The sequence below is a fragment of the Mus pahari genome, chromosome X (genome assembly GCF_900095145.1).
Source record: "Mus pahari chromosome X, PAHARI_EIJ_v1.1, whole genome shotgun sequence".
Taxonomy (NCBI): domain Eukaryota; kingdom Metazoa; phylum Chordata; class Mammalia; order Rodentia; family Muridae; genus Mus; species Mus pahari.
Genome location: NC_034613.1, coordinates 117639011 through 117649290, shown reverse-complemented (window position 1 = coordinate 117649290; position 10280 = coordinate 117639011). Strand labels below are relative to the sequence as shown.

The 10280-nt window shown below is 36.7% G+C and overlaps 1 protein-coding gene across 1 annotated transcript in view; it reads right to left on the bottom strand.

Moving 5' to 3' along the window:
- Positions 1 to 10280, bottom strand: part of Il1rapl2 (interleukin 1 receptor accessory protein like 2) — a 1246644-nt gene that overhangs the window by 58622 nt on the left and 1177742 nt on the right. The gene's annotated exons all lie outside the window — the stretch shown is intronic.

Here is a 10280-nt window from a genome sequence, read left to right as displayed (position 1 = left end):
TCATCTTAGCTCTAAATTTTGTCTCTGTACCTATATCCTTTCATGAATATTTTGTTCCTTATTCTAAGGAGGAATGAAGTATCCAAGCCTCTCTTATAAGGACAAAATTTATTTTGGCTTGCTTACATGTTCAGAGGATCAGTCCAGTATCATCAAGGAGGGAACACAACAGCATTCAGGCAGAGGCATGGTATAGAAGGAACTAAGAGTTCTGCATCTTCATTTGAATGCTTCTAGCAGAATACTGATTTCCAGGCAGCTAGGATGAGTATCTAAAAGCCTGCACCCATAGTGACACACCTACTCCAACAGGGCCACACCTTCTAATAGTGCCATTCCCTGGGCCGAGCAAATACAAACCATAACAATATCAATTTTGTTAAATATTATATAGTATGCTATTTTATGCACAGTGCTATAATATATACTCAAGAAAACTTGAGTCAATCATGGTGCACATATGCCTACAGTTTTATCTATTTGGTGGGACTGTAGTGGGAGGATCCCTTGAGTCCAGGAATTCTACAACCAGTCTGAACAACATAATAAAACTCTGTCTCAGAAAACAAATACATGAAAGTACATATTAACGCAAGTTCTCTGAAAAATTAGATTGATTCCTACTGCATGATTCTTAGTGAGAATGAAGGAAAAGTGTGCCTATCCCTATCAATATCCACTATACGCCAAGCTGAAAGAATGCCTGCATTTTTATTGTACAAACGAGAAGATTACTCTAGCTGTAGTGATTTAAATATGCTAGGCCCATGATTAGTGGCACTATTAGGAGGTACAGCCTTATTGGAATAAGTGTGGACTTGTTGGAGGAAGTGTGTTATTGTATAGGCGGGTCTTTGAGAGTTGCTATGTTTAAGCTCCACCCTGTGCAGAAGAGAGATCCTTGTAGCTGCCTGCAGAAGACAGTCTCTCTTCCTGGTTGCCTTCAGATCAAGATGTAGAACTCTCAGCACCTCCAGCACTATGTCTGCCTGCCCATTGCCTTGCTTCCTGCCATGATGATAATGGCCTAGAAGTCTGAACCTGTAAGGCAGCCCCAATTAAATGCTCTTTATAAGAGTTGCCTTGGTAATGATGTCTCTGCATATCAATGAAACCCTAACTAAGACACCAGCCCAACTCCTGTGTTATGGATATTTGTCTTTATAACCAAAGATGAGCACAGTCCTTGCCCTGCAGCAAAGAAACTTCTCTTTGCAACACACAAAAATGATTACAGAGTAGCAGAACCAATCAAAAGATAAATCTACAAAATAACCTAAACAACTAAGGTTTGGGGAACAGTGTAGAATACAAGGTGGAAAGAGTATTAAGAGATGTAGAAACATAGTTTGTTGTGAGATTGTATCTCCTAGGGATTTCAGAGGCTACACCCATAAAATGTCACCAATATGACTTCCCAAACAGGAGATGACCAAGGATAACAAGAATAGACATGATAAAGTGGATGGGGGTAACCCAGGAGGGCCCATTCCTACACGAAGGACTAGTCTTCCCTAGGGAAGAATACATCAGTTAGTTATCCAATACAAAATGTTCAGCCCTGAAAATGTACATACAAGTAACATTATACCAAATGAGCGGGTTATATTTATGTATTTAGGAATGTATCTATATCTATATCTATATCTATATCTATATCTATATCTATATCTATATCTATATCTATATCTATATCTATATCTATATCTATATCTATATCTATATAGATAGATATATAGATAGATATAGATATAGATAGATACATAGAGTAAGAATTATTAAAAAGTAGAGGCCACGGATTTGAAAGAGAGCAAGGAGATGTTTTGGGACAATTTGGATGCAGGAAAGGGAAGGGGAAGTGATGTAATTATATTATAATCTCAAAAATAAAAGCTATAGTAAGTCTAAAAACACAAAGCAAAAGAACTGAACTGATAGCTACACACCAAGATGGTATAACAATAAGAGAAAAAAGAGAAACATTAAAGGAAGTGCTACACAAAAAGTTCAGTATCTTTCAGAAAATAAACTTTGAGAATCAACAGTCATTTTGGCAAAGTATCAGATTTCTACTACTACTACTACTACTACTACTACTACAGCTTTACAGTTATGGCATACAAAGGTTGTTTGATCCCCAAGTAGTAAATAGAGATTTACCCAGCAAACTGAGATGTTACCAGTAAAGTTTAAAGTCTTGCTAATTACTGGCATACAAATAGTGACCTAAGCTTGGAAACATGATGAAATCTGCTTCAATAGCTTTGAGATCATTAGATTTTTGATGGCATCTTCCAAGAACCTGAAAAAAGACTATTAGACACTTGCAAATAAGCCTTTTTGGACAACATGCATTTTAAAAGAAGGTATAACTCTTGGTCTCTCCAGCATATCTGATCTTAGAGAATGGAATGATTGGCAGTTGCAATGAGCACGATTTACTGAACCTGTAAGGCAGCCCCAATTACTGATCAATCACAAAGACAGCAAATAAAAATCAACAAGTTGACTCTTGTACCTTATTTCACCTTCTCTAATGTGACCTGCCAGTTCTTCAATAAACTTCTCGCCTTTCATCCAGTAGATCATTGGTCCAGATTCCCCACTGAATCCAAAGAAAGCTTTGCAAGGGATGTTCAGAGGTTTACCTAAGAAAGAGAAAAAAAATTATAAATGAGAAAATATCTTTCCTTTCTTATTGAGAGACAGGGATGGCCAGTTAGCATACATAGGCAAACTCAGAGGTGGCCTATTTTCCAACAACTCTTGCATGTGAGAAAAAAGTTATTATGAGGACCTTTGGGAAATCGTATAAAATTTTAAGCTAATATTAAAACTGAAAAAGTAAATAAATTATTACTTTATAGCATTTTAATGATACCGTACCTCTCCCAAGAACTCAAATGAAAGAATGAAAAGCATGCCTAATTATTTTTCCTTTTTGAGAGTATTCCTTACATGGGCTTGCTTTTAAAATTAAAATTATTTAAGAGAATAAGTTAATTCTTGAAAAGTATGAAAACACACCAACAATAGACTACTTGCTATTAAGATTATATAGGCTTTAGTTTGTTTCTTCCTATTATAATCTACTTTAAGAAAAATGATACAGAATGATTGTTAAATTTCATTGTTGACTAAACCAAAAATTTTTGTGAGCACTATAGAATACCTACCTCAACAGTTGGTCATCATTTTTTCTCATAACATTCATGAGACCTTTCCAGAAGTGAAGAACTGAGTTGGTGAGTGCCCAGGTGGAATTAAAAAGCAAGAGTGTGACTATACATCTCTGCATTTTCTTTCCTCTCTACACCTCTGGTGTATGGAAAGGCATGCATTTGTGTCTGGATGTGCATTTTTCTGTTTGTGTGCTCACAAGTGAAGGTCAGGGGTCAACATCAGGTAGCTTCTTCTATCCTTTTCTAAATTTTTGAGACTGAGTCTCCTCTGAAGCGTGTCCTTTCAGATGGCAAGTGAATCTCTGGAACCTGCTTCTCACTGTCAACACCAGGATTAAAATTGGGACATGCTGCCGTGCCCAGGTTTTTATTGATGGAGGCAATGTAAACTAGATCCTCTTGCTTGTATAGTAAGCAATTCACTCACCGAGCTATCTCCCCAGCCCAGTGATGGTTAATCTTGGTTATCTACTTAGTCCAACTAAGACATATCTCAGGGATTAGTTAAGCAGACCTCTGCCTGGTTTCACAGTGACATTTCTTTCTTTCTTTCTTTTTTTTTATTGGACATTTTCTTTATTTACATTTCAAATGTTATCCCCTTTCCTGGTTTCCCTCTCTTTTGAAACACCTTATCACATACTGCCTCTATGAGGGTGTTCCTCCACTCACCCACCCACTCCTACCTCCCCACCCTCGAGTCCCCTTCACTGGGGCATCTATCAAGCACAGAACCAAGGACCTCTCCTTCCATTGATGCATAACAAGGCCATCCTCTGCTACATATGCAGCTGGAGCCATGTGTACTTCTTTGTGGATGGCTTAGTCCCTGGGATTTCTGGAGGGTCTGGTTGGTTGATAATGTTGTTCTCCCTATGGGGTTGTAAACCCCTTCAACTCAGAAAACTAGATTATAGGAGCTCTGAAACAATCACTTGAACCCTGTATAGATTAGTTTTATGATTGCAACTTTGGAGTTTGGTGAAAGGTGTGTTGTAAAGTCTATAGGAATAAGGTTCCTTTGATCTCTAGGACACACTTTCCCCTTTATGTACCTCCTTCTATTTATATTCAAGAAACAAAAGAAGGACTTTTTCATTGGAGACCTTCTGTCACTACTGTTTCTGCCCAAGTGAATGATATCAAGTTACCAGGAACTAAACTTTATGAAAGCATAAACCTAAATAAATTTTTTCCTCCATTAAGCTGTTTTACCCATTACGTGAACTGACACGACACTCCCTAATGGGAAAAAGTCACTACTGGAAAATTCATGCTCACTCTCATAGAATCTAGACACTCTTCTTCCCTGGTTTTAGATACTAGGAGTAAGGTTCACCTGCTCTGGGAATAGCCACCAATATACTCAAGCGCTCTTGCATCTTTAACTTCTGTACCAAGAACTATTCTGCAAGCTTCCCTAGCTCTAATTTTAAAAACTTGCTACTGTTTTGCTTGTTTGTTCATTTGTTTGTTTGTTTTTAAATCTTGCAAAAGCTTCCTGTGGGTCTGTCTGTTTCTGTAATCAAATGCATTAATGCTCTTAATAAATAATCTATCTTCACACTGGTTCTGCCTCTCTGGAGGATCTTAATTTATAGATTAAAATTCAAAATTTGAATCACAATTATAAGGGAGGTGCCCAAGAATCAATGGGGGTGGTCTTAGCTGTGACTCACTAAGTTGGGGATACTGTAGATGAAGAGGCCACCTCCTGCATCTAGACAGAAACCCCAGTGGAGCGATAGGAACACCAGCCCACCCACAAAACTTTTGGCCCAAAATTTATCCTGTCTATAAGAAATGCAGGCACAAGGGATGGAGCAGAGACTGAGGGAATGGCCAACCAATAACTGGCCCAATTTAACATCCATCCCATGGGCAAGCACCAGTCCCCAACCTTATTAATGATATTCTGTTTTGCTTACAGACAGGATCATGTTGTCCTCTGAGAAGCTTCACCTAGAAGCTGACTCAGACAGATACAGATACTCACAGACAAACAGTGAATGGAGCTATGGAAGAATAGGAAGAAAGATTGTGGATCCCAAAGGGGACAGGAACTCCACAGGAAGACCAACAGAGTCAACTAACTTGGACTCTTGAGGCTCTCAGAGTTGGAACCACCAAGTAAAGAACATACAGGGGCTTCACCTATGCTTCCCTGCTCATGTGTAGCAGATATGCTGCTTGACCTTCATGTGGGTTCTGAACAACTGGAGTAGGGGCTATCCCAAAAGCTGTTGCCTGATTGTGGAATATGTTCTACTAGCTGGGTTGCCTTGTCTGGTCTCAAGGTGAAAGGAAGAGTCTAGCCTTGCTGATACTTGAAGTGCCAGGTTTGGGGGACGGAGGATACCCAGAGGGAAGGCCTATCTACTCAAAGGAAAAGGGAAGAGGGGAATGGAGGAAGCATTGTAGGAGGGGTGACTGTGGGAGCAATGAGCAGGATGTAAAGTGAATTAGTAAAAAAGTTACATTAAATAAAACAACCAAAACCAAATATAAGTATAAACGATATCTACAGGCAAAACTCAGTCTTGCCATATATTTCATATTCTTTAAGCAACAATAGTTTATTGTGATTAAATAATTCTAGACAAGGTTTTAGTACCTTGTTTGTATATTTTAGCTATAAATTTCTCATTATATAAACAGGCATTTATTACTTTCCTATAATTAATTTTATGTGGTTTTTTTTCTTGCAATGTGAACAGGTATGGGGAAAATGATATAGGCAGTACAACACTGACATTTGACTCATGAATCCCTCAGTTCATAAGTATATAACAAAATAAAATTTTCTCCATAGAATACATTTGGAGCATTAGACAAAACCACTTGAGAATATTTCCCTTGTGGAGCTTCTATCTTCAATCTGTTCCATATAACTTTATGTAACATTCTCCCTAAAATTTATCCATCACTTTCATGTTCTATTTACTATTTTCTGAATCCTACCATCTTTCATCACCACAGCTAGAAAATGACTTTCTTTGAGGATCACTTTCAGAAATGAGCAACTAAGTAGGAGCTAGAGTCCATATGAAGACATAGTGGAGTACAAGACAGACACTTGGAGATAGGTTGGGTTTAGACCCAAAAGTAGATATATTGACAAGTATTTATTTTATTAAATTATTAACATTTCCCATTTCAAATTTCAGATCCTGGATCTTTGGATTCTTCTATAGATATCTGTTGTGGGAAATATTAAAAAAAAATAATAATGGAATCAGCACATTCCAGAGCTAGAGCCAACACTGGCTGGCCACAGAACTCCAGCCTGGTGATCTCAACTCAGTGGTCTCTTTGTCCGCCAACTGTCTGTCATGCCCCTCTCCCCTGAGTTCTTCTCACTACCAAGCAATGCCTCACACACCCCATGGTCAGCCATCACAACACCCAATTACCCGGTAGAATTAAAATTCTTAAAGCTTATAGTTAACCAATCAGATTTATGTATCACAATTAAGTAAATAACAATTTATAAGATGCCAATACAATAATTTCAGAACCAATTGGTAATTATAAAAGTTTTACTCCAGTTATTCTAACCATATGATATCATAACTACCTGTGGCTGGTTCCAGCCATGCTGGTGCATGTCTGCCTCCATTCTCCTCTCTCCCTCCTATGCTCTCTGTCTTTGCCACCCTTGGTGCTGCCTCCCTTTTTCTTGTCCAATCACAGGCCTCCTGCAGCCCTAATATAATTGGACAGGGAAAATCCTGCAACAGTTGTCCAATCTGTTAAGGCCAATAATCTGCAAAATATGACTAACACACGTTCATCTTCAGTTATGTAAAAGTATGCATTATAGAAAGTACACTGGATTAAAATCAAGACATTTAACTTTTATGCTTAAATTAGTCATAACCATTGCCTATGAACTGATAATCTAACTTTATGTTAAAAAATTTCTTGTGTATACAATGAGATTGGAAGATAGTAATAATTTTGAAGATCTCAAAGAAGACAAATGCATATGAAAATACTTCATGAACTCAGATACATCATCACAGTTCAGATCAGAGTTTTTTGCTTTCTAAGACTTGATTATACATGAAGAAATTAAATTTTGGGAGGAGTCAGAAAACTGTCTTAAGACAGAGATATTTTCATTTTGATCATGTCAATCTTGTGTTCTTTTATTTATGAGCATCTGTAGGACAATATATTTTCAACATTTCCTTGTAAATTTTCTTGTATTTAGAATATATATAATTTACCTGAAAAGATTTTAAGTTTTCTAAACCTGAATAGGTTTTCACTTTCCTATATCTTTCTGCCTTTCATTCTCGCAACATTGAAGGTATCTAAGCAACAATAAACCAGATCACAGAAAAATTAACAGATTGTGATAAACTTTATTCTAAGAGATTGTAATCACTGAAATTTCTACATAACATATATAACATATATAAATTATATATATATACATATATATATGTATATATGTTATTTTTCTTTTGGCTATGTTGGATAAACATATATTAAAATGTCATTTTTAAAAAAATGTGTAGATGCCTATTACTGGCAAGATTTTAATGACAAAAATTATTGCAGTGTGTAAAAAGGGGGCTTCTTGAAGTGGTCCCACAAAAATTACAGTGTCTGCCCTTTCCCTTGACACTGCATCCAAAGTACTGGCAATTTATCTTGTAACTTTCCTCTTCCCATCAGAAAGATCCTTGTTAAATAAACACAAGAGATAGATATTTCAGAAGTTTATTTTTTACTGTGCTTGGTAAATATCCTTAATCCTATGTTGATGCCTAAAACAGTAAAACTGTTCAGCCATCATCTGCCACATTCAAAGGAGAGTTCCCTAGGGATCTTTTATCTAATACTTATGTTTAGTATGTGCTAGAGAGGAGATACTCCTCTTCTAAGAGGCATGAGAAGGCTCTCTAGATTGATGGGAAATTAATTTTAAATGGAATTTCTCTAGGTAACTTTGACACCCACCCTATGTGACATATCATAGCTAGTAGTAGCATCTGTTATCTACTCTATTGTTTTGACTCCAGAGAGTTTGAAAGTCACTCTGTAACTCTGTGACTAATTAGTAGAAATAGTCAATTCACATTTGCATCTGATCTTTTAAAAGTCTATCATATAAAAAGAACTTTGTCAGTACTAAGTTAAGTGGTTTGTTCTTGTTTTGTTTTGTTTTGCTTTTTTGAAAGTGGAATACGTGGACTGGCTTATTTAGCCTTTGCCTTAGCATTGTTTCAATATTGTTTCTCAAAGCGCTCTCTGAAAATCAACATTTGGAAGGTTGCCTTGCAACTTTGAAAATCTAGAAATCATAACCAGCTTTATTATTTTTGCAACTATTACTTTACTAGATTTTTGTCTTGAAATAGATGCATTCAAGATAATGATGGGGGTACTGGTTAGTTCATATTGTTGTTCCACTTACAGGGTTGCAGACCTCTTCAGCTCCTTGNGTACTTTCTCTAGCTCCTCTATTGGGGGCCCTGTGTTCCATCCAATAGATGACTGTGAGCATTCACTTCTGTATTTGCCAGGCACTGGCATAACCTCACATGAGTCAGCTATATCAGGGTCCTTTCAGCGAAATCTTGCTGGCATGTGCAATAGTGTCTGGGTTTGGTGGCTGATTATGGGATGGATCGCTGGGTGGGATAGTCTCTGGATGGTCCATCCTTTCATCTTAGCTCCAAACTTTGTTTCTGTAACTCCTTCCATAGGTATTTTGTTTCCTATTCTAAGGAAGAATGAANTATCCACACATTGGTCTTTCTTCTTGATTTTCTTGTGTTTTGCAAATTGTATCTTGGGTATTCTAAGTTTCTGGGCTAATGATGGACTCAGGAGAAATGTGTTTAAAGTGATAGTACAAATGTTTATATATTACTAAATTGTCTTTAACATTAGAGCCCAAGTCCAAGATTCTCTTTTCTTCCCCCTCCTTTTCCCTTACTTTCATGCCTCTTATCCCCTTAATTCTCCCTCCCCTGCCTTCCAATCTCCCCTCTTCTGGAGATTGAACCATTGCAATTGTTCTGCTTGATTCTAAGCCCATGAAGTGTGAGGATTTCAAATGTGATTGTCACATAAGGAAATTAAAATACAAAGAAATTTGTGATGACTGTAGTGAAGGCAGGGTTCCTGTGCCTGTGGGGAATGGGGAGTGGGTGTTTGTAAATAAGTAGAAAGAAAAGTAGAGCAGTTGGAGAATGATGGAATCAACATCTTATTACACACTGTTCAGAAAAACAAAGATACCCATCAGCAGTTTGCTGATAAATATTTAACAACTGGTGTGTTAAAAATAAATATGCATGTAACACATGTATTATATACTTTACTGATAATAAAAGACAGAAAACACAACTGACACATAATGATGAGAATTAATGAAATACTTTTGTTGTGAGTGTTGTACAGCTAGTAGATTCTCACAGAACACTTTCATTTCTTTGGAAAATTGTTATTTATAAAATCTCTTTCTGCAAGGAAAAACTAATAAAGAACAAATATGAGTCTTGGTCTATGTCTTCATTGATATTAATTAGGAAGTTGAATGTAAGACAATAAATGAAATGTAGAGCATCAAAGAGTTTTCAGTTGTGTGACTGATATGCTTTGATGACATGGATAAGAGATTTTATTTTGCATTTCAAATCCATATAATTATTCCTCAAAGAACTTTTAAAGATCCCAAGATTGACTTAGCAGATATGAGGAAACTGCGAGAAAGGGTGAAAATAGACAAGAAATTATATTTTCCATACATTTGAATATCTTACTCTACCAGGGACTTTCTAAGAATTTCTCAAGGGCAACAACTTGATGTTTAATATAGATATTCTCTTATGCCTATTTCATGAACTGAGTCTTTTCTCATCTATGTGAATGGAAGCACACTCTTGGTAGCTACTTTTTTTGTAAGGTTTCTAATTTCATGTTTTTGTCTGTGTTTGCGATTCTTTTTTTTTTTTTTTTTGATTTATTTATTTGTTATATGTAAGTACACTGTAGCTGTCTTCAGACACTCCGGAAGAGGGCGTCAGATCTTGTTACGGATGGTTATGAGCCACCATGTGGTTGCTGGGATTTGAACTC